The 25,063-nt window shown below is 46.5% G+C and overlaps 1 pseudogene across 1 annotated transcript in view; it reads right to left on the reverse strand.

Annotated features, from left to right (window-relative positions):
* Window positions 1-10,847, reverse strand: part of LOC307192763 (phosphoglycerate kinase 1-like) — a 33,466-nt pseudogene extending 22,619 nt beyond the window's left edge. The window contains exon 1 of the transcript in view: window positions 10,813-10,847. The product of the transcript in view is annotated as a phosphoglycerate kinase 1-like (transcript). The remainder of the gene's footprint in view (window positions 1-10,812) is intronic.
* Window positions 10,848-25,063: the final 14,216 nt, after the last annotated feature.

Here is a 25,063-nt window from a genome sequence, read left to right on the forward strand (position 1 = left end):
CTGTTCCCCTTTTCAACAACTTCAAAGTCTTATACTTCGAAGACAAGCGCCTTTTTTTATTGATCATCTTAGGGCTCATACAGATCTTCCTGGACCCCTCTCTCAGGGCAATGATTTAGCTGATAAAAATGCCCGCCTGATGTGCACCGTAACCTCTGATTCTGTTTCTCAAGCCTACTCAATTTCATCAGCTACATCATGTTAATGCACATACTCTTCGCTTAATGTTTAAGCTTACTCGAGAACAATCAAGACAAATTGTAAAAAATTGTCCAGGGTGCGTTACATTTTTACCTCTTCCACATCTTGGGGTAAACCCAAGAGGTCTATTACCTAATGAAATCTGGCAGATGGATGTTACCCATCTTGCTAAATTTGGAAAATTAAAATTTATTCATGTGTCCATTGATACCTTTAGCGGCTTTATATATGCCTCCCTTCAGGGAGGAGAAGCCACAAAAAACATTATTTCACATGTGCTCCAATGTTTTACAGTTTTAGGCAAGCCTCAAATAATTAAAACAGATAATGGGCCTGGGTATACCTCCCAGGCTTTCCAAGATTTTTGCACCCGGCTTCAAATAAAACATCTTACGGGAATTCCATATAACCCCCAGGGTCAAGGCATAGTAGAAAGAGCCCATCAAACCCTTAAAAATACCATTTCCAAGCTTAAAAATAATGATTTAACTGCTACAAAAAATTCCCCCAAAAATATTCTTAGTCATGCCCTGTTTGTAATTAATTTTTTACAATTAGATAATAATGGTAGATCTGCCGCCGATCGCCTTTGGCATCAAGAAACTAAAAATCAATATGCACAAGTTATGTGGAAAGACCCTTTGACCTTTAAATGGCATGGACCCGATCCACTCCTCATCTGGGGGAGGGGATCCGCATGTGTATATAATACCAAAGAAGATGGATCACGCTGGTTGCCTGAGCGCCTTATTAAACCTATAAGTTCTATAAAGTAATAAATTTTATCCAGGGCCCTTTTCCCTGAGATTGTATTTCTTTTTCTTTTTCAGAAAAAGATGGAGACCCTCCTAATATTGAAAGAGCGGCAGAGACGACATGAGCTATCCGTTGTGACCCTGATCCTGTCATCTTTGCTGGTTGTTGGACAGGCTGAAAGCACTCCCCACTTGCCTCAAAATTTAACCTGATACATTACCATTGCCTCGCCATTACAGAAGCAGAACCAAAGGATGATTCTGGCTGCCCCTCCACTGGAGCGGCATGAAACAGAGACATGCCTACCCCCCTCTTTGATGGAGGGTATGGGTACCGAGTTGAGTGTGGCAGCAAAGCATGCACAAGGGAAAACGTGTATATATGTATATACAAGGTAATCTCTGTTATTCCCTGTGAGTATACCTGAATTATGATAGAGGTTGGTATCTAAACATTGTTTTTGGCTTTTAGTAGCTAAGATTATCTTTGGCTCTGCCTCTCCTCCCCAAAAGATACCAAGAGCCGATGAGTGTGGACACACATACCTTGTCCACGGGAGGATTCAGGTCACTACTCCCTCACTCGGTTAATGCCCACCTCCTTAAAAGAAATAAAAAGGGAGGAAATGTTGGGAGCCAAGAAGTTTTCGCCATTAGAAGATGGCCGACACCCTGCTTCTCTTCCTGATTTATGAGATAGAAGTTCGCGCCTAAAATGAAAGCCCGCGCACGCAGCACCAATGATGATTAGCCAAGTACTTCCCTCATTCTGAATCCCGCCCCCCTTTCTCTGCAGTGTATAAATACAGCTACCGCAGCAATAAAAGTTTGAGGCTTGATCAGGATTCTGTCTTGCCTCCATTCTTTCGCGTCTCCTGCCCTTCCCCCTTTTTTCAACCCCCACAGGTTCCTCCTCGGACTCACAAGGATTTGTCCTGCTGGTCGGGACTCCCGGGGACGCCCGGGGCCGTACACACAAACTTTCTCAACACTGGGCAACAGAAACAAATACAGGAATAAATTGGATGCTGAGGCTGATCTAAAACTGCAAGTGCACCATAATCAAAAAGTCTACAAATAATAAATGTTGGAGAGGGTGTGGAGAGAAGGGAACCCTCCTACACCGTTGGTGGGAATGTAAAGTGGTGTAGCCACTATGGAGACCAGTGTGGAGGTTCCTTAAAAAACTAGAAATAGAGTTGCCATACGATCCAGCAATCCTACTCTTGGGCACATATCCAGACAAGATGAAAACTCTAACTTGAAAAGATACATGCACCTCATTGTTCATTGCAGCACTTTTTATAATAGCCAAGACATGGAAGCAACCTAAATGTCCATTGACAGATGAATGGATAAAAAAGATGTGGTACATGTATACAATGGAATATTACTCGGCCATAAAAAAGAATGAAATAATGCCACTTGCAGCAACATGGATGGACCTGGAGATTATCATACTAAATGAAGTAAGTCAGACAGAGAAAGACAAAGTATATGATATCACTTATAGATGGAATCTAAGAAAATGATACAAATGAACTTATTTACAAAACAGAAATAGACTCACAGACACTGAAAACAAACTTATGGTTACCAAAGGGGAAAAGGGTGGGGGAGGGATAAATTAGGAGTTTGGGATTAACAGATACACACTACTACAGATAAAACAAGGACCTACTGTATAGCATAGGGAACTATATTCAATACCTTGCAATAACCTATAATGGAAAAGAATCTGAAAAAGACTATATCTATATCTATCTATCTATCTATCTATCTATCTATCTATCTATCTATCTATATATGAATCACTTTGCTGTACACCTGAAACTAAACTAACATTGTAAATCACCTATACTAAAATAATTAATGAATTAAAAAATAAAAACTGCAAGTGCATCCATGACCATAAATGTCAAATGTTTATGCTTTTGAAAATAGCCTCATTATTCAGAGTGGCTGGCTTTAGAGCAAGCAAATGTTATAAACATTTGCCTGTAAAGTACATGTCTACCAATAAAATAACTTCCCATCTTTCTTCTACTGGTGTTCAATGCAATACTTTACTTGAAAAACAAGTTACATTTCCGGATGTTTGGACCTCTGATGTGGATAACAGCGACCAGTGGAGGCTCCTGGCTGGACCAGGGTTGTGGTCAGATGCGTGTGTTTCAGGCAGGCCACCCCAAAGGGAGAGGGGGTTTCAGGGAGTGAGCCTGCAGTCCTCCGCATCCTGGAAAAGCACCTGGGAGGTAGCGGGAAGTCAGGCTGGGGACTGATTTGGCACTGAAAGCTTGACAGAGGGTGGTGATGTCTCTGGTGTGGGTGCGACAGTCCAGGGAAAATACATCGAATAACAAGAGAAATAGTCACGTGTAAGGCCTGAGAAGCAATGCCATGGCGTCATCGACCTGTCTCCCCACAGACATAAGCACTGACTTCACAGCCAGACCAAAATCACCTCCAGGAGTAGGATTTTGGATTCAACCTCCTTGAATAAGGAGGCCCTAAAATAAAACTGCATATATAGCAGCTGTGCTATAAATGCTTCTTGGTTGATTTATTCCAAAACACAAAGGATTATATTACAACAAGGGTCCCATTCAAGGGCTTCCCTGGTGGCGCAGTGGTTGAGAGTCCGCCTGCCGATGCAGGGGACACAGGTTCGTGCCTCGATCCGGGAGGATCCCACGTGCCGCGGAGCGGCTGGGCCCGTGAGCCATGGCCGCTGAGCCTGCGCGTCCGGAGCCTGTTCTCCGCAACGGGAGAGGCCACAACAGTGAGAGGCCCGCGTACCACAAAAAAAAAAAAAAGAGTCCCATTCAAACAAATTAATCAAAATTTCCATATCATATCCAAACTTGCTTAAATGTCTCTATCTAGACAAAGATAGCAATTGGCACTTTAAAAAAAAATTATTATGTTATTTTTAATTGGGAAGGGTCTACATACACCAGCTACTTTTAAATGGGATCTTTTCTCATCAATGAATGAAAGAGAGAGAAAGAAGAGAGGGAGGGAAGGAGGGAGGAAGGGAGGGAGGAAGGAAGGAAGGAAGGAAGGAAGGAAGGAAGGAAGGAAGGAGGGAAGGAAGGAAGGAAGGAAGGAAGGAGGGAAGGGAGGGAGGGCGGGCATAGTTCGTATTTAACCAGGCCCCGCAGAAGCCACATCACATAGAGGAACGTAATGACCACTCCCCCAAACATCTTGGTTTCTTTCCCCACTGCTAATAGTTCATAACTGGTCTCTGAATAATTCCTTTCTTCACTCTCCCCGCCTGCTCCACTCCTGTCCCCAGCCCCTTCCTGGTTTCCAAAGCAGAGCCTGGGCCTCCCTGGGTGGCGCTCACCAGCCAGCTTAAGAGAGTCCCCCAGCTCATCTTCCGGGACCCAGCCCCGTGCAGCTACTCCCTGAAGGGTCATAGTGCAGGGCCTGGAGAGGACCCCAGCCTCCTTTCATGTTGCGTGTGTGCTTGCCCTCCTGGTTTCTTTTCCTGGATGGGGACAGAACCACAAAATCAGAGAAATGTCCTCTGCGGAGACGTGATTCCTGTCCTTCCCCTCCTAGGCGGGCTTCCCTGCCACCCTCATTGTCACGGTCATCCCTGCTGGCTGGACTCTGACCCATGTGGCCAGGCTGGGGAAATGGTGGTCCCTCAGGTCCTCTCTCTGTCCCCATTGCTATCTGTGCAAACACTGGTTAAGATGGATGTCACGGGAAGCTTGGACCAGGAGAGAAGTCACAGAAGGGCAATGCTGTAGGGGAGGGAGAGAGGGAGGAGGGTGCTGCCTTGGGGTGAGTGGGGCCCTCCGGAGCCATCCCAAGCACAGGCCCTGGGTCCACAGCTCCACCATCGGGAAGTTAAGGAACCTAAGCTTCAGGGGTCCTCGCTTGCATTTCCAAAACCCTGTGCTTAATTTCATATTTGTAATTTCAAATTTTTCCTTAAAGAAGGCATTCCCACATTATGAAGACTTCAAGGACTCCCAAACCAGAGCCAGCCCTTGCCACCAGCTGATTCGGAACCACTTTTCTCCTGCTGCCACCTGCCAGGATTGCTCTCCACACCTGGCCACTGCTAATTTCCCAAATCACTACTTCCCCCACTCACTGGGTTCTAGGCACTGGTCTCCTGATTGCTTGAACACACCAGGCGGTGGCCAAGGCATCAGGGCCTTCACACTGGCTGTTCCCCCTTCGTGGAATGTTTCCCAGCTCCCGTCCCAGGTGCTCACCTCCTTGGTGTTGACTCAGGTGGTACATTCTCTGTGGACCTCTCCGTGGAACCTGCTGCTCCCTTCCCCCTGCACTCACCCTTACCCTCTTTACCATGCTAATTTTCCACGTCATTTGTCACCTGTTTACACACTTCAGAATCTAGTTATTTACTTTTTCTGTACCCCGTACCCTCCCCACACTAGAATGGAAGTTCCATGAAGGAAGGGAAATTCAGTATTGGTTTTGTTCATTGGTGAGTTCCTAGCACCGAGTACATAGTGCATAGTAGTCACTTGGTTATTATTTGTCTTATAAATGCATTAAGTTGCAGAGCCTGAGGCAAGGACCCTGCCTGCTGTAGTTGGGGGCTGGCTCTGGCCAAATGAGAGAAGGTTGTTTCTCAGAGGTCACTTGGCTTTATGGGCTGGGCCAAGGCCCGGGCCCACAGGCTGAGGTCATGGGCACCAGTACATCCTGAGCCTGCCTGTCTGCTGCAGGAGGCATCGTCTGGCCCTGGACAGTGCTGCCACCTAAGAATGAGTGTTCCCCAGAAACGGTGAGGCTACGATGGGGAGGGGCTGGAGCGTGTGTGTCTCATCGGGGCTGGGAACCGGGGGACTTCCGGGAGTGTGTCCACTCCTACAAGAGTACAGCCAGTTACCAATATAGCAAAGTGCAAAGATGTTTATTCAGAGCTGGCGCTAATTTCCTGCCTTCGAACATCTGGCAGACACCTGCTGGCCTGACTGCGGGGGGTGCAGTGGTGGAGCTCCCAGGAATGAGGGCCTTGTGTCATTTTAACCCCCACCCCGAGGACACATCACTGAGTGGTATTTGATCCTGGCGCCAGGAAAAGGGTGTGTGTCTATGAGGTACAGGGAGTGGGTGACACCAAGATGTCCACAGAGCCCGTGATCCCCAGTCAGCAGGTCAGGACACCCTCCCCCTTGTCATGCAGACAATGCGATGACACGATCTGGGCTTTATATAGCAGTTGAGGGTTGCCAAAGCTTTTGTCATACCCTCTTTCATTTCGTGGTCATCCAAACCTGGAAGAAAGACAGACCAGGAAACACCATCTTGTTTTCCACAGGAAGAACGTGCAGCTGAGTGGTTAAGGGGTGCGGAGGTCACAGAGCCAGCACATGTCAAGACCAGACAGGTTGCACCCTGTCCTGTGTGCTCAGCGACAGGGGCCTCTGACGCCCTGGGTTTAACACTGGTGGCAACTATTTCCCAAAACCTCCAAGCCACCTGAGTGCAGAGACTTATCCCTGGGGCTGCATGAGGGGTGAGTCACGCCACAGGCAGAAAAGCGACACTGGCCTCTCAGCACCCAGAGCACACCCGCCAGCTATTCTCTAATCTCTAATGGGCCACAGTGATTACCAAAAAAGAACAAAAACAAAACCACTGCTGCTTTTTAAAAAATGGTCAGCAACTGAGAGTCAGTAAAAATTGAAGAGGCAATCATGGGGTGGGGGGGCATCATTTCATGATCAGGAGGAGCATGGCTGTGATGGCAGGAGCACTGGCAGCTGTTTTCTCTTCTGCACTTGCCAGGGGTCAGACCTGGTGCTACGTGCTTGACACGTATCTCATTTACGCCTCCCAGCTGCTCCACGACTGGGTAATATTGTTATTACCATTTAACAGATAGGGAAACTGAGGCCTAGAGATGCATTCCGTGCTTAAAGCCTTACAAGTGTTAAGTGGTGGAGCCCAGACTCAAATTTTGAGTCTGTGGCAAAGCCTGTGTTCTCAAAGTCTACATCGTATGCATGGCATGGCCCCTCCGTGCAAAAGTCTTCTAGCAGCTGCATGGGCTCCCACACTTCTGAAGTCACCCACAGACGAGAGCGGTCTCAGACTGCATCCTGTCTCTTCTCTCAATTCATTCATTCTGTCTGTCTCTGTCTCTATGTCTCACTCTGTCTGTCTGTCTCTGTCTTTCTCCTCCCCTCCCCTCTCCCCACTCTTCCCCCTCTTATCTCAGTGCCTTCTTCTCTTACCTTCTCTTTCTTGGGATGACTGGAAAAAATCAAAATTCTCTCTCCTGATTATGCAGAATAATCCATTCATTCAACAGATGGCTTGGGGTGACTGTTTTGTGCCAGGCCCTGTTCTAGACACTGGGCACATGGCAGTGAACAAAACTGATGTGAATCCCTGACTTAATGACGTGATCGTGCTTGTGGAGAGATGGACAGAAAACACATATGTGAGCGCAAGTCAGGCAGGTGCTGCTGAGGGGGAAATAAGGCAAGGGGAGGTGGAAGGTCGGGATGGGGCCATGCTTTGAGATGCAGGGACGAGGGGAGGCCTCCCTGAAGACAGGGCATCTGGGCCAAGGCCAGGGTCCAGTGAGGGGGGAGTCACGTGACTGACAAACATCCCCAGTGACGGGAATGAGCTTGGCATTGTCACCAGATTTAGCAAAAAAAGAAAAGAGAAAGAAAGCAAAGGTTGGACATTCTGTTAGATTTAAATTTCAGATAAGCAAGAAGTAATTTAACTTGGGACATACTTATACTAAAAAATCATTTGTTGTTTATCTGAGACTGAAATGTAACTGGGAAACCTGTATTTTATCTGGCAACCCTAGCCTTGGATGTTTAAGGAGCAGCAAGAGACCAGTGTGGCCAGAGTGGAGGCAGCAAGGCGAGGATGGAGGAAGGTGACGGAGGGGGAAACTGGCAGAGGGGAGGGTGGTTGAAATTTCATACCCAGAGAAGCCATCTAGATATGCTTCCAGATTTTCCAGTGCAATTTTCTCCCGGCAGTTCATGAGAAAAACGTGTGCTAAGAGCTGTGAAAGAGGAGATGGGAGAGAACGCGTCGCAGGGGGAATTAATCTAGCCTGGGTCAGAAAGACGTTTATGTCTGCAGCACCTGTTCTCCAAAGAAGGTGAAACCCTGGGAAACCCCCAGCATCAACGTGATGTTGGTCTTTTACCCAGCACAGAAGCTGGATCCCGAGCAGACTAACTGAAGGGGACGGCATAGGGTGTGAGCCGGGAGCCCAGAGGTGAAGTCGTAGAAGGTCTGGGGCCTCCACCCCTCCCCTCATGATGGGTGGGGAGGTGGAATTGCAGGTCAGCCAGGCCTCCTGGGCCCCTGGTGGCTGTGGGCAGCCAGGAGTCGAGCACTTGCCGTGGGCGGGAGCAGCTGATTTGGGTATCTGAGCTGGGAGGAAACCCTTGGGACTGAGCTGAGCCGTAAGTATTTAGGCTGAAAAACAGAAAACACCCTTTGAGGTTAAAATGTAAATAACCCAAGGGGCCTCATCCTGGCTGACTCCGGGATGTAGAGAGCAGCCAGATAGATCAGAGCAGATATTTCAGGGAAATTCCACTGTAAACCCAAATACCTACTTCACAGATAACCTTGAGAATTAAATGAGGTGATGGATGTAAAGCACTGGGCTTGGCACCTATGACATTAAATATTCGATGTCCCTTCTCCTTTCTAACAAAAGGAGTTACCTCCCTTCCCAAGTCCTGGGACCTGCGTGGACCTTGAGGGCCTCACAAAAATAAGAAACAATGAAACTAACGTTGGATCCCGGGCAGCCTCGAAGCTCAGCACCACATCTGGATCTCTTCCCTTTCCTGTAACAGTCCTCATGTGACCCCATGAGATTAAAGAGCATGGCACATAGCGGCTGCCTGATACATTTTGCTCAGTGAATAGCATGGAGATAAATGGCCTCCTTCTTGATGTTCTCCTGTAGCTGGATTTCTCACATTCAAACCATCAGAAAAGGAAGTAGAGCCGCCTGCGTGGGGCTATTAGAGAACTAAGAGCAAGCTGTCCCCTCCCTTCCCAGTTCAGGGACATTGCTTCATTGCCCTAGTGAAAGGCAGGCCAGGGAAGCCACGGGGGCGGCACCGCAGTTGCCTTATAAGGACATTCACCAAGCCTGCCAGGTGTGTCATCCCGAAGTCCAAGGGGAGGCCGGTGACAGCCCCAGTGAGCCAAGGCTGGGTGAGTGAAGCAGCCTCAGAAAGCCACGCGGGTGGCAAGTGAGAGTTTTCTCACTTCCCTCCCCCCTTACATGTTTCCATATGTTTTAAATTATTATCTCATTTGCCTTGGCAATTGAGAAAAGGATTTCCGAGTTAAAAAAAAAAAAGGTTCTCATAAGCTATCACTTCAGTAGTGAAGGAAAGTCTCTACTTTTTTGGGAGGCGTGGGGAACAGGGGTTGGCAATGAAATAAAGAAAATGAAGGTCTGGGGAGAGATCCCCTTGAGAATTAACACACAGCAGCACCTCCAAGACAAGACAATGTCCACAGTGATAGAGAACCTCAACCACAAGGGCGGCCACAGGGAGACCCAGGCCCCTCCTGTGGTCTCCCAGCAAAGACCAGCCAGCGATGGGTGGTCTCGGAGAAAAGTGGGGCTTTTGAAATATACTAAGGGGAACGAAGGAGCAGTAGGCCTGACCAGAGGTGGCATACAGTTGTAGTTAAGAGATTGGATTTTGAAATCATACAGATCTTGACTTTGCCCCTTTAGCTGGGTGAACTTGAGCAAGTTCATTAATCTTTCTAAGACCTACTTGCCCCTTGTGAAGTATCTGTTCATTTAACAAACATCTACAAAGCATTCCAATGCTTTACATTAACTCCTCGAATTTTCATAAACAGCCTGTGAAGTAGACCCTATTATTATCCCCATTTTACAGATGAGGAAAGTAACCTGCCCAAGGTCACACAGCCAGTCATTGGCAGAACCAGAATTTGACCCCAGATAGTTGGGCTCCTGGGCCTGTGCCCTACAGCCCTAAGCTCTGCTGCTGAGAGTTTATTCAGCACCTGGGGTCGGGGAGCGGGGAGTTCTAGAGGATTCAGTGGACCTGGTAATGTAAGACCTCTCACCACAGTGCCCTGCGCATGGTAGATGCCCAGGGAATGTGACCTATTATTACCCCCCACCCCGTTAATCTCCCCGTTAAGTAGTGGGAGATTACCCAGAGCAGACTCTGAGAGGAAGATTCTAAGGGCAGTGGTTTAGTAAGACCGGCCCTGGAAGAAACTGATAGGAGAGTGAGGGGAGCAGGCCATGGAAAGGGAAGGACCCAAGGTTGTGAGATTTCAGGTGGAGTCTCACAGGGGAGAGACTTGTGAGTTTGTCCCCATCGAGGCAAGGAGCTGGACTTCATGCTCACAAACTCTGTCAGCCCTTGGCTAAGGGGGGCCCTGAGGAAATGGAAACTCCCAGGCACCTCTGGGCTCTGCACCTGTGGGCAAAGCAGTGTAGTTACCAGGTGGCAGTCTTCCAAAGAGAGTGGCTGGTGTGGGACGATTAGAAGCAAAGCAGCCACCCATTCACCACTGCAGTTGGTCCCTAGGTTGGAACTGACATTCATCATCTCCTTCCTCCACCATTCTTTCTAGATTTCCCCCACTCTCCACCAGCACTTCTACTGGTCTAGGTGGCTTGTTTGCTGAAATGGACAGACATTTACCCCTGAAGAGTCTGAACCCTTGGTTATCATGCTCTTATCAGTTTGTAGTTGCAATAATTGCCCACCTGCAGCTAAACCTGGGCACCAAGATATGGTCCCAATAAATCCTCTAATTTCCAAACCTATTCCTTCCTGGCCCCATGATGCAGCAGCAAGCCTACCTCCTCATGACGATCAGAGTCATCTGCTCTGCCATGATGGGCGTACGCGTTGTTCTCATTTCTGTAACCATGGTGATTCCATTTCACGGGCCCACTGTGCTGGCACTGGGAAGGCTGAGAGCAGGCCACGTCATTCTGTCCAGCTGATTGTCGAGTCCCTGATTCTGTAGTAGATTCCCTCTGGTGGGCATTCATAGGTGATGTAACAACCCCTACACTTTGGGCCCCCTCTGTACGCTCTTCTCCTATATCACCTCATCTCCAATCTTCCAATATTGCTCCATCCAAACCCCTGACCCACCAGCCAAACCACTTGCCACAGCTCAGGACTCACAGCATAGTCTTAGCTAAAGCCATTTCTCTCTCTTCACAAACTGGAAGACTAAAGCAGTGTCTGCAGCTCTGCCCACGGGGGGAGGATTTTCTCCTGCCCTCCTATTCTTTTCAGAGTCCCCTGAGTGGAGCTGTAATGCAGAACAGTCTCTTTTCAGCTCACACCAACAGACCCAGTCAACCCCTCCATGAGTTAGGCCTGGATTTTCTTTTCTTCCTTTGCCAACTGGTCATAGGAAACCCCTGGCCATCGGCATGAGCTTAGAGAGAGGCATCAATGCAACATAAGCAGGTGATACGTGAGACTGTTCCACTTGGTCAGTTAGTGTCCTCATGCCCTCTGGACCTGCCCAGGCCCACTCCTAGCTGCACCATGATCACTTTAAGATGAACTATGCTGGGCTTCTCCAGCCTTACGACCTGGTGGGAATGACAGCCCTCAGTCCATGATAGGTAGCTCTGGATGCACATGTATTTGACGACTTCTGGCAAGATGCTCAGTCTCTTCCCAGGTTCAGTAGCCTGCCAAGAGCTTCCATTCAAAAAGTGCATAATTTCTTGCAACAGATAGCATGTCCTTGCTCCAGAGCCTAGAGATCTGCACTGCAACTCCCCCAATGCAACTTGTCAGAGACACCACAATGTGCTCTCATTTATCACAAGATTCCTCCAGCACTATGGGATTTTCCAGTTCACGTGGCCCAAGTGGCAGGACAGCTTATACTACAGCCTGGACCTGCTGCAGAGCCCCCTCTTGCTCTGAGACCCAGTCAAAATTGCCAGGGCTTCCCTGGTGGCACAGTGGTTGAGAGTTCACCTGCCGATGCAGGGGACACGGGTTCGTGCCCTTGTCTGGGAAGATCCCACATGCCGCGGAGCGGCTAGGCCCATGAGCCATGGCCGCTGAGCCTACGCGTCCGGAGCCTGTGCTCCGCAACAGGAGAGGCCACAAGAGTGAGAGGCCCACGTACCGCAAAAAAAAAAAAAAAAAAAAAATTGCTAGCAACGTGAGTCCTCTGATAAATGTGATGGAGCAGTTGTCCCAAGCGCAATGCATATTGCCTCCAGCACCTGAAGGACTTCCAAAGAGCTGTGTTGCTTTCATGGTTGTATGAGGTGCAGATGCATTCACTGGTCCTTTACCTTGGAGAGAATGTTGTTCAGCATAGTCTAAACCTTTACCTAAAGCCTAAAACCTTTACCAATATGGCTGGCCCCTGGAATCTCTGTAGGGTTTATTTCCAACATTCTAGAACACATGTATCCTCCCAGGGCATCCAGAGATGCCACTTTCAGTTTACCAAGTCCAATCAACATAAAGACATCAACATGGTGGACCGAAGGGCAAAGCACTTACAGTTTCCTAAGAAGGAAAAAGGATGAAGTTCCAGGAGCCATTGTTAGATGAGCATGTCATCAACACCAAGGAAAAGTGTAAACTTGTATTAGTTAACGTTTTGTGATTAGGTAGAAAAGAAATTAGTGACCAATAGGAACCGGCCAGTGTTCTCTAAGACCAAGTCAGGCCAAGAGCATGTGGGGAAGAGCAAAATAAAAACCAGAAATCAGTTCACTTTGTCTTGGTAATGAGTAAATAAAATAAAATGATGATTGAGAGTATAGGTAGAAGAGAGAAAACAAATGGATAAAATGTTTATTATTTGCTGATTTCATATACCCACACAATTCTTAACCACTGATAGTTGGAAATTAAATGTAATTTGTTCCCCTTTACTGGCACAGGAATGGACTGTGAAAATGTTATCTTGTGTTTCTTAGGAGTTAGTGAAAGCTGGGGTCAAAAACGCAGGACAAATTCCACATGATGCAAGGCTCTGCCACCAGGGGCTAATCCAACAAGCCAAGATGCCTCATGATAAAAAATTATCCCATATGGCAACGTGTTCCCCAAATGCCAGCAGAGAGAAATCTCTCATATTGCTCTTTCAATCAAGAAAAACTTTCCCCCTAACTGGCATTACCTATGGTTTTTGCTGTTTCAAGAATAATATACCACACTGCTCATTGTAAAATCTTCAAAATATGAAAGAGAGTGTGGAAGGCCCTAAAAAGTCTAACTTGATCCAGTGATAATTACTGTTAATGGCTTAATAATACTCTTTTACTATTTTCTTGCTGAATGAAAGAATGAGAGGAAGGGTGGATGGGTAGATGGATAAAATGCTTTATAACCTGCTTCTTTCACTTGATATATTGCGTGCATTTTTCCTTGTAGAAACACATATCTAGAGATTTGCTTCTCTTCTAACAAGTGCATAATATTCCATTATATGGCTGTACCGTGATTTATTTAACCATATCACTATGATAAAAGATTGACTTATTTGCATTTTTAACTATTCTGTTATTAACGTTGCAATTACTATTCTTTCACATAAACTTGGTACCCTTATCTGATTATTCCCAGAGGACAGAGTCCTGGGATTGTTGGGTCAAAGATCATGTAAATTCTAAATTTTGAATTATTATTGCTTAATTGCCCTCAGGAAGGGTTCTACAAATTTACACTCCTGCCAACAGTGCAAGTCCCTGTTTTCCCCACCTCCTGCAAAGAGTAGCTTTCATTGCATACATGGAGATTAAGCCTCTGCCATACGTTTCATGGCCATTGGTATTGTTTCTTTTGTAAATTCTTTTGTAAATTGTCTATCATCTTTGGTCAACTTTTCTCTTAGGGAATTTGTCTTTTTATTATTGATTCATAAGTGCAAAATACTCATTAGGAACATAATCCTTTGTAATATGGGGAGATATTTTTAGAAAGCTATTTTGATGAAATAAATATTCCTGGCTAATGGGGAAAGACATAATATTGTGATTTAATAATTGGCCGTTCATATACCGAGACACTCCTCTGCCCCATGCATAGAAGGTATGCACTGCCCAGGAGGCACATAGGAGATGCAGACAGATGCATCTTCCCCGAACTCGGGTTGCTGACTTTTTAAAGTAAGAGCTAAACCAAGTAATAAATAAATACATAGATGCCACATAGTATGAAATGTCATAAGAGAGTTACAGGCAAGGTTCACTGAGGGCCTAACAGGCTCTGGTCTGGAAGAGCAGTAAAGGCTCCAGCTTTCTTCCCCGGTTATCCTGGTTATCTTCTGTCATTGTCTTAGGCTACTTGTATTTTTCTTTTCTTTTTTTCTTGGTTTCAGCAAAGCATCTTTTAATGGAGGTATAGCTGATTTACAATGTTGTTAGTTTCAGGTATACAGCAAAAGTGATTCAGTTATATACATATGTATAGATTCTTGTTCAGATTCTTTTCTCCTATAGGTTATTTTCTTACTGATTTGTAAGCAGGTTACTCTGATGTACTTTCTTTAGAAACAGCATCTTGGACTCTGTTGGGATGTTCTGAATTCAGAAATATGATAGAGTGCGGGTGTTGGGAGAGATAGTAATTTCCATTTAACAACTTCACCTCGTCCATCTCCTGTTCCTGTCAGAGAATGCCCAGGCCTGGAGGGAGGTTCCCGTGAGAGCCAAACCTCAGATCACTGGAGTGACACACCAGGCCCCACTCAGGAATGGCGCTTTACCCTGAACGAGTGTAGGCTGAATCCCCAAAGCAACTGGCAGGCTTCGAGGAGCTTTAAGGAGGGGAGTTACACCTCCTATTTGTGCTGTGGAAGCACTTTAGCTGCTGTGTGTAGGGTGGGTTCAAGGGGAGCAAACTGGAAGGCAGGCGGACCCCTGAGAGAGCTGCTATAGGACGGAGATGCAGGGCCTGAACTGAGGTTCACGCGTGGAGTGGAAAGACGTGGAGGGAACTGGTGACTCTTTGCACATGGAGGATGGGGAGGGTGAGTGATGGTGCCATTCACTGAGTTAGAAGGCGGATGGGGAGAAGCAAGTTTGGGAGGAGTTTAGTTGAGAAGATGTACCTGTGGGACTCGGAACGACGACACCCAGGAGGCAGCCACATTCGTGAGTCCAGAGCCTACGGCCAGCTCCCAGCTGGAACTCTAAGGCTGGGATTAACAGATACACACTACCGTATATAAAATAGATAACTAACAAGGACCTACTGTATAGCACAGGGAACTCTACTCAACATCTTATAATAACCTATAAGGGAAAAGAATCTGAAAAAGAATATATAATACGTATATACATACTGTGCTATACACCTGAAACACAACATTATAAATCAACTATACTGCAATAAAAATATAAAATTTTTAAATTAAAAAGTAAAGTTGTGAGCCATCAGCCTGCTACTAAACACTGAAATCTTGGAAAGGTATTATCCCTTGCAGTAGTAGAATGAACAGCAGAGCTGGCACAGAACCATAGGGAAGAAAACCAACAGAGGAAGAGACACAGTGGGAGACCAAGAATCCTGGGATAGATGCCGCCTCTCCACAGGCTCTGCGATGCCACAGTATGAGTCAGCACAAACCTAAGATTCGTTCTTCAGCCCAAGCTCAACATTTTAAAATACTGTCTCCAGTGTTTCCATTCCCCGGTGTCATGGCCCCAACCCAGTCAAACTCTGTTTCTCACAACTAGTTCTTTATGGTTGAAGCAACCAGCCTCAGGGTGTGTGGTGTCTCTGTCACAAGGTTCATCCACTGACTTTTGCACAACCCCAACTAGCCCTCTATTTCTGGGGCTATGCCTGCTCACCATACATCCTCTTCATCCCACGCATAGCCCTGTGGAGAAATATTTCAACATAAGGAAGCATGTTTTGTGGAGGAAGAAAAAACCCTCCCTCTAAGTGTTGATGCTTTTGCTGAAATGAGGCACGTCCACAAGCTGCACAGGGCTCCCGGCTGCGGGTGGGGCAGGTAGGGCCGACTGGGAGCCAGATGGTAACGACTTGTTTGCCAGGAAAGTGTTTCTGACCCTTGCCTAACAGAGAAGTAATTTTTAGCAGTGGTTAAGGAGAATTTGCTCTTCCTTTAAGATGACCCATTTTTCCACTAGGCAAGACTCGTTCAGCTGCCCTCCCAGAGCCCTTAATTACACCCTGGTCTGAATCACACTTTGGAAAGTTAATTATTTACCATCTTGTATCATCAGTTGTGTCCCCAAATATAAGTTCCCTGAGGAGGCCAGAGGCCGTGATATTACTTCTCGTGGAGTCCCCAGGTGCCCAGGGCATCTGTGGGAGTCCTCCATGAAGGGCAGTGAATCAGGGGATGCGAACACTGGGGCCCATAGGCCTGCTCCTCATAAGCAGGGAACCTGAAACCCGCAGAGGTTCAGCAGTGTGCCCACATAGCCAGCGGAGCAGAACCAGGACTGCTGAGCAAGGAAGTGAGGTGAAGCAGGGCAGTGAGCACGGCCCTGGCCAGGCCTCCTGCACTTATTAGCCGTGTGAGTGGGAGCCAGTTCCCCGCCTCTGTCTCCTCTTCTATAACACAGAGACAGCAGGAGAGCTCAGGGCTGCTATGACGACTGAGTGGGCAGATCCAGGGAAAGCAAAGAAAACCATCTCAGTTCAGTGAAGTATTTGGGACTTTTAAGTATTTAGTACAAGTTTGCTGAATAACAACATTTTCAATCTAACTCTGCCCACAGTGCAGTTGGGAGCTGGGGCTTCTTGTTCCCCAAGCACAGGGCTGTTCCCTCTGGAGACAGAGGCCCACGAGGCTCTGGGCACTGTCCAGGCTGCACTGAAACTGAAGCATCTATTATCAGGGCAGTGACCTACAGCCAGGCCCCACAGCCGGGAGTGGAAGTGTGACGTCATGCAACCAGAGGCAGAATGGAGATGGAGTCTGCACTGCACCGTGAAGGAAGCAGCATGAGTTCCACAGGAACCACGCTGGGTGCCGGGTGGTGGGAGAGGAGGGACAGGTTGCCTCACTCCCCAGAGTCCCTCCTACTCCTTGGACCCATGCTGTGTTCTCTTGTAATAGGGAAGAACAGATCTGACTCCATATGGATCTGTTTCTTTTACTTTAACCTCTGTATTCCATTGCTTTTGCTACAAGTAAAGCATGCTGCCTATAGCCTGAAATATACAGGATGGCCCATCCTCAAGGCTCTGACCTTTAAAGGTGTAACACTTTTCCATTCATATAGAGATAAAAAGTTGCAGAACAGAGAATAACATTTGTCTTGCTTGAGGTTTACGAGAACATTGTGACATGACCTACCTGGGCAGCTGCAAGAACAAAGGATTTCCACACCAAGAAGTTTGCAGCAACCAATCACACCCCTTCCCCTTTTAGTATAAAAGAAGCCTGAATTCTAACTCGGGCAAGATGGTTCTTTGGGACACTAGTCCACCATCTTCTCGGTCTGCTGGCTTTCCGAATAAAGTCACTATTCCTTGTCCCAACAACTTGATTTACTGGCCTCTCTGGCAACGAGCAGCATGAGCTTAGACTCAGTAACCCCCTCAGTTACACCCCTCTGCTGAGTGTTAATCCCCATGATCTGTTTATGCCACCCCTGTGTGTTCTTGTCCTCACGTCCCAGCCCATCACGACAGGCTCCTCCTATTTCCAGAACTTCAGCCACTGGCACATCCTTTTCCCCTTCAATCATCATTGCTGCTGTCATCATATAGGCTTTGTACCTATCTGTTTGGTTGTTTATTTGTTGGTTGGTTTTAGAGTATGATTCGTTAGCATAGGGTTCAAAAACTAGCAAACTAGACCATATACGCTAAGGCATGTATATTTAGGTGACAGTACTACAAAGAGCACCCATACTACCCAAGGCACTGTTCTAATCACATATATTAACTCATATTTAATCTTTTAAACAACCTCATCAGCTCGCATTCTCTCGTGACCCTTACGTCACAGATGAAGAAAGTGAGCACAGAGAGAGAAAGTATTCGGCCCAAGGATACACAGCAAGTGAGTAGAGGAACCAAGAATTGAATGAACACCTTCTGTCTCCAGAATCCATGTTCTTACCACTGTACTATGCTGCCTTGTAAAAACAAAACAAAATAAACACACAAAAAACATGGGAATGATGGTTCTAGAAGTCAGCATAGTAATTACCTTCAGGGGGAGGCAAGGGATAGAAATCAGAAAGGGATGAAGGGGAGATGGCAGTGGTCCCCTCATGTCCTAGGTGGTGGTTACATAGGATTCACTTTGCAATTACTTGTTGAGCTGCAGGTGTCTCTTATGCAACATATACTACTGAGGGCTGGAGGGAGGAGCACAGTAAGCCTTGAAGTTGTGGTTTCTGCTTAACGTGGGTGGAAAGCGAGAGGCCACACCTCAGGGTCTGACTTCTCAGCCTGCTCCTCCCCACAGTGCAGTGGGGTCCCCGGCTTCACGCTGTCGGCTCTGTGGCACCACAGGGCCTCCTGGGCACTGAAGAAGCCGGAGTGCCTGAGGGGCTCACATCATTGGAATAACCGCTATCCTGGGCTCCCTCATCCCTGGGGCCTGGACCTGAGGGACCTCCAAACTTCCTGGGAAGTCTTCCAGAATAATCCACCAGGAAGGCCAGAGCAAGGTACAGCCCAAGGCAGAGAGGGCCAGAGCCATGGTGGGTCCGGAGGGAAAGGGCAGGGCCCTCAGTTCTCCACGCTCTCATCCTGCCTGACTGTGACCTCCCAGGCCTTGACCCTCTTCTCCACACCATCTGAGACCCCCAGCACACAGCACCCCTCAGACCTCAGCTTCCATCACTCTCCTCGCTTACTCTTCACTGGCTGCTGACAAAGAGCCATTGTCCACTGCTGCCCAGAACGAGGCTCCAGCTCTTTCATGGGGTTTCCAAGCAGTGAGGCACGGCACTTGGGAGTCCAACCCTAATCCGGTCTGAAGTATGTGGGACCCTGCCAAGTTACAGTGTTCTTCTCAAGGCCCCTCGATTCTCGCAGGGGGATGCCCACGGTGTCATTCCTCCCGGGAGCAGTGACTTGTGGCTTTGGAGAGAGTCTGTGTCTGCAATTCTTCTCCATTCTGGCACTGGTATGCTGATGATGACACCAGAATTCCCCTTCTACTCCCTAATCATCCTTCAAAGTCCACCTTGCTTCCTGGCTCCCCCTCACGGGGTTCATCCCTGAGAAATCGGCAAGGTCAGCAGAGTCCCCTCCCCTCACCCCGCACTCTGCTCACTCCCTCTGGGTCAGTACGCGCACTCCCAGCTCAGCGGCTCTCACACAGCCCTGTCTCCTGACTGCTTAACACTCTTTCCTCTGCTAATACTCAGTAAAGGCTTTACGGCAGGTTTGCAATACGGCAGGCACAATGTCAAACTCTTCTATAAATTCTCTCATCTAATCCCCATTTAAACACAGCTCCTGGCACATGGGAGGGGGTCCATAAATATTTCTCGGCTGGATGCATCCTCACGAAAATCTTTTGTGGGAGGTACTATTAATCTCTCCATGTCATAGATGAGAAAATTAAGGCTTAGAGATGGTAAATAACCAGTCCAAGGTCACAATGACTAGTGTCAGAGCTGGGATTCCAAGGGCTTGTTTATTCCTAGGCCTTATATACTCAGCCCGTTGATCTTCTGCAGTTTATTCTTTCATTTAACAAATATTTCAGTTTTTACTATGCACCGGGAACCAGTCCAGGTTCAGGGATGCAGCAGAAAATAAAAGAGAAAATTTCTGCCTTACGGAGTTTACATTCAAATGAGGGACACAGATATTAAATATGATAAATAAGTAACATTTATAGTATGATTAATAGTGGTAAGAGCTGGGGAAAAAAATAAAGAAGGGAAGGAAAGAGCGGGGTGTCATTTTAGATGGAGTGAGCAGGAAGTCTTCACAGAGAAGGGGTAGTTGAGTACAGACCTGAAGGAGGTGAGGGAGATAGCGCCTCAGAAATCCAAGGGAAGAGTACCAGGTGCAAAGGCCCTGAGGCAAGGAGGATTCCTGGTGAGTCCCAGGAACAGCAAGGAGCTCAGCGTGGTTAAAGCAGAGTCACTGAGGGAGAGGGCAGTGGAGCTCAGAGCAGCAGGGTCAGGTCGCATAGGACCTTAGGCCACTGTACAGAGTGGAGTGAGCGCCGTGGAATTAACTGGAAGACTGTGAGGGGAGGCATGCCATGTTCTGATGTGCTTTTAATGAGGTTATTCTGCCTGTTGATTGAGACTTTAGAAAAAGCAAGGCAAATGCATCAGCAAAAGAACTAGCTAGAAGGCTGCAGCGATCCTCCGGACAGGATATTATAGTGGCTAGACTAGGAGGAGGCAGCAGAGGTGGCAAGAGACGGTTGATTCGGGATGCATTTTGTAGACGGTGCCAACAGGGTTCCAGACCCCTGTACCCACTTGCCTGCTGGACACCTGAAAGCTCCCTAGCTCCTCAGACTCATCAGGTCTGAAATTGAACACATTATCTTCCCCCAAGATATCTTCATTCCTCCTACACTTCCATCTCCGGTAATACCACTCCAGCTGGACAGTGGTCCAGCCAGAAACCTGGGCATCACCCTCGATTCCTCCCTCTGCCCACCTCTCACATGCAATCGGCCACCCTGTCCCATCCAGTCTGCTCTCTCCTCCTTCATCCCCACGTCCTCTGCCTCATTCAGTGCCGCATCCCTCTGTCCTGGACTCTCTCAAGGTTCCCTCCTCCGGCCTGGGCTCAGCAAACTCTACACGGCACCAGATGGATCATTACGGGAAGCAGACCATATCCGTTTAAAACTCTTCTAAGACTCTCTGTTGCCTGTTGAATAAAGTCCAAATTCTCTGGCTCAAAGCTGTCTAAAAGAAATACATTGCGAGCTACACATGTAGTTTGGCTTTCTCTAGTAGCTGCATTTTGAAAAGTAAAAAGAAAACAGATGAAATTAATTATAAATATGTGATTAACCCAATATATCCAAATATTATCATTAATACATAATCAACACAAATATACTAATTATATATATTCATATATCTATTAATTATATAATATATGTATATTTACTAAGTCTTTGAAATCCAGTGTATAATTTACACTTACAGCACATCCCAATTTTGACCAGACACGTTTCAAGTACTCATTGGCAATGTGTGGGTACCAAACTGTACAGTGCAGCTGCAGACAAAGCCCTCTCTCATGGTCTTTTCTACCACTTCCCCTGTCTCATCCCTGTTCCCATTCTACCTTCCCCTGCCACTTGTTCCTTGTGTTCTAGCAGATCTGACCAACCTAGAGTACCCCAAACACACGTGCTGTTTCCTGACTCCCTGCCCTTGCACATAAATACAGTGGTGCACAGCAGCAGGCCTGTACCCACTCTCAAGAGCCAATTTTGCACATCTCTTCCCCACATGCCATTCAGTGATGCCATATTGGTAGCTTGACATTGGCCATCGTGGGAGTATTTATGCCACAGAGACTGACAAACACTGTAAACCAGGCTTTTGGGGAGGATGGAGACCACCTGCTGAACATATCACTGCCTGTCACTGCACATAATACTCACCCCTCCATAATCCTCTTCTCCCACCCCTAGTTCACCTGATAAACATTTCATCCAAATATTTTATCATTTCATTCATCCTGTCTGTGTAGGTTTGCCCTCCTACCAGTCTTCAAGTTTGAAAAAAGAGCCTAGTTTTCTGTATGCAATTAGTACATGAGGTCCTCCCTCCTCCTCTGTTTTTTCCCTGAATACCCTGTCATAATTATCACTGTATATAAGAGACCATAAAAAGAAGAAGTTTAAAGTATAAGTTTAAAAATGAAACCCCTCTGGGTATGAATCCTGCCTCCTCTACTTACTGGGGATGTAGCCTCAGTCAAGGTACTTATTTATAACAAACACTGGTTTCCATACCTGAAAAGAGGTTTAAAAACACATCATCACAAGATTATCGTGATGATTAAATTATATAAATTGCTTAGTCCATTAGCTGGCACATACCAGACACTCGAAAATGTTCAGATATTATTAAGTCTTTCAGCATTTATCATTTGTATAAAGTAGTTGCTCAAAACACTTTTGTTAAAATAAATGTTGAATGAAATTTCAGAAATTCCTCATGTCCGATTCAGAGAGTGTATGAGTCAGAACTCCAGCTGGAGACAGACAGCACATACACTCAAAGGGCTGACTAAGGGCGGATTTGTTAAAGGACTCTTTACAAAGGTCTGAGCAGGGTTGAAGGAAGTCCAGGGTTGGCAACAGTCTGTTACCACCTGTAGGCATGAAGGTGTGATGGGGGAGCATGTCCCTGAACCCGGTGAGAACTGTAGCTGGAGGAAAGGCCACCCAACGGGAGCTATAGCCTCAATGAAGGAACCTAGCAGGTGTCAAACCATCAGGATGGGGGTTGAAGGGGTACTCCACCTCGATTTTCTCCAGCTTATTTGGAGGACGCCCTGCCGGTGCTTCCCACTGGCTGAATCCAAGTGAAGTCCAGGGCAAGCGGTACTCACACAGCTCCTGAAGGTCAGCCTCTCGGGCAGTGAGCTGATGGGGAAGATGGAAGATGGGCTGGAGGCCCAAAGGGAGACTCAGAGCAGAGACTTCAAGTGGGATTGAGCCTCCTTCAGCCTGCAGGTGTCAAGACTTGCTTACATATCACAGATAATAATCATTGAGACTGGGCCTTGAAGGATAGAATCAGATAGCAAGCATTCATATGGGCCAATTTTGGTTCCTTTATCTACAAGTGTGTTCTCTCAAATGTAAGAAAGCTGATTTCATTCTGTAGTCCTCTACTTGGTTGGCACCTAACAATTCTTAGAGTCAGGAAGTCCATTCCTATGTCTTACTTAAAATATTCCCACCACGACAGAAATATATTGTATTTTAAACAGTTCTCTGTAGAGAGGGGAAAGAACTGGTATGTAGATGGATAAATAGATAGCCTTAATTAAATCACCACTATAGTGTTTTTACCTTTACAATTGATCATCACAGCTCTTTTCATTTTTCTCCTATGGTCCTCTTTTCCGACTTTCTAGTGGGTCTGTAGGAATGACCTGTTGAGTATCCTGCTGATATCAGAAGAACTGTTAAAATGCCGATTGTGATTATCTTTGCTGCTGTTGTAGGCCTGGATGATTTTCCTGGGAAGGCCTGGAGGGAGGCTGTAACCATCTCCTGGCTTTATTGTGGGGCCTCTTCAGCTTCTCCACAAGTCCCTTATTCTGGAGAAAATGGTTGTGGCCAGACCAATTCTACTTCCCTATCTGTCCTAAAATTTGGTGTTCTGAGTCTTCCCTTCCCAGCTAACACTTTCTAAAAGTACTGGCTGACATGAAAAGAAATGACATTGAGTTATTTGTAGTGAGGTGGTTGGACCTAGAGTCTGTCATACAGAGTGAACTAAGTCAGAAAGAGAAAAACAAATACCATATGCTAACACATATATATGGAATCTAAAAAAAAAAAAATGGCTCTGAAGAACCTAGGGGCAGGACAGGAATAAAGATGCAGACGTAGAGAATGGACTTGAGGACATGGGGAGGGGGAAGGGTAAGCTGGGACAAAGTGAGAGTGGCAAGGACATATATACACTACCAAATGTAAGATAGCTAGTGGGAAGCAGCCACATAGCACAGGGAGATCAGCTCGGTGCTTTGTGACCACCTAGACGGGTGGGATAGGGAGGGTGGGAGGGAGATGCAAGAGGGAGGGGATATGGGGATATATGTATATGTATAGCTGATTCACTTTGCTATACAGCAGCAACGAACACACCATTGTAAAGCAATGATACGCCAATAAAGATGTTAAAAAATAAAATAAAAGTACTGGCTGAAGCCCATTCCACAGGAAAGAGGTCCCCAGAAGGGGCAAGCAGTGAGGGATCCAGACTCAACCAACATTCTGATTCCTCCAGTGGAATGTAAGCCCCATGAAGACAGGGGCCACGTCTACCTGCTTACCGGTGTCCCCAGTGCCTAGCCTGCTGCCTGGCACATAGCAAGTGCCTACTGTATTTATAGAATGAATACATGAATGAATGCACACTGTGTGCCGAACACTCTCATGTCAGCAGTGGGCAAGGCCTCAACCACAGACCTTCTGGCTTTTGTAGTCAAATGCACCCCACTGCTTCCCATCCAAGATGCCTCCCTTCAAACAAGCCACTTTGCTTTACCTTTGCTATTCCCTAGCCCAAGCTCAGCTTTTCAGTAATAAGCCTGGACCCCAGCGGCTGCCATGATCAAGAGCTCCTCTCCCCACAGCTAATTAACCCATATGTGTTACTGTCTCTTCAATGTTTGCCTTGACCCAGAATCTTCCCCTTCTGATCTTAGGATCTGCAGCCACTTTGGGGGAGATTCTGTGTCTATCCCAGAGGTTTCTCTCTTTTTTTCTTTTTTTTTCTTTTAAAGAGACAGCCTTTATTTTAAGGATTTTTACACTGAAAACTTCAAAAAGTGGTAGGTTTTGGGAACTTATTGACCTGTATTTAAAAGGAACCGTTGACAAAGATTCGCCAGAAATAATCTGAACAAGCGGGAAAATAGTTAATACTGCTGAAACCGACTAAAATAACTCCAGGATAGATGGTTTATCTGACATAACGTTACCTCTAAATACTGTCACTGATATGAAACTGACTGCTTCTTACTTTTCTAAATACACAGTGGTATAATTAACAATATTCAATCACTTCTGTTCTTTCCTGAATATATAAAAATTCAAATACCAATTAAAAAACTAATATATTCTTTTCTTTAAATGTTTCTTATAGATACAATTTCAATATTTTCATTCAGTGGTGGTGTGGTTTAAGAGACTTTTCATTCACAAATCAAACAACAATCCGCCCAAAGGGAACTGACAGTCTGTAGGCTCATAGTACAGATAAAGAGTTCGGGAATGCAGCAGCTGACATTTCTAAAATACAAAACGGATGAAATTCTTAGAAGATACTTGCAATAAGCTCTACTAAGCAGCTGGCCACAGGACTAGAACATCTGACAATTTTCCTGGTGATTTCAACGGGACTCCAGATGTTTCCAAATTCAACTTGAACTCTTATC

Source organism: Stenella coeruleoalba (genome assembly GCF_951394435.1).
Source record: "Stenella coeruleoalba genome assembly, chromosome: 1".
NCBI classification, from domain to species: domain Eukaryota; kingdom Metazoa; phylum Chordata; class Mammalia; order Artiodactyla; family Delphinidae; genus Stenella; species Stenella coeruleoalba.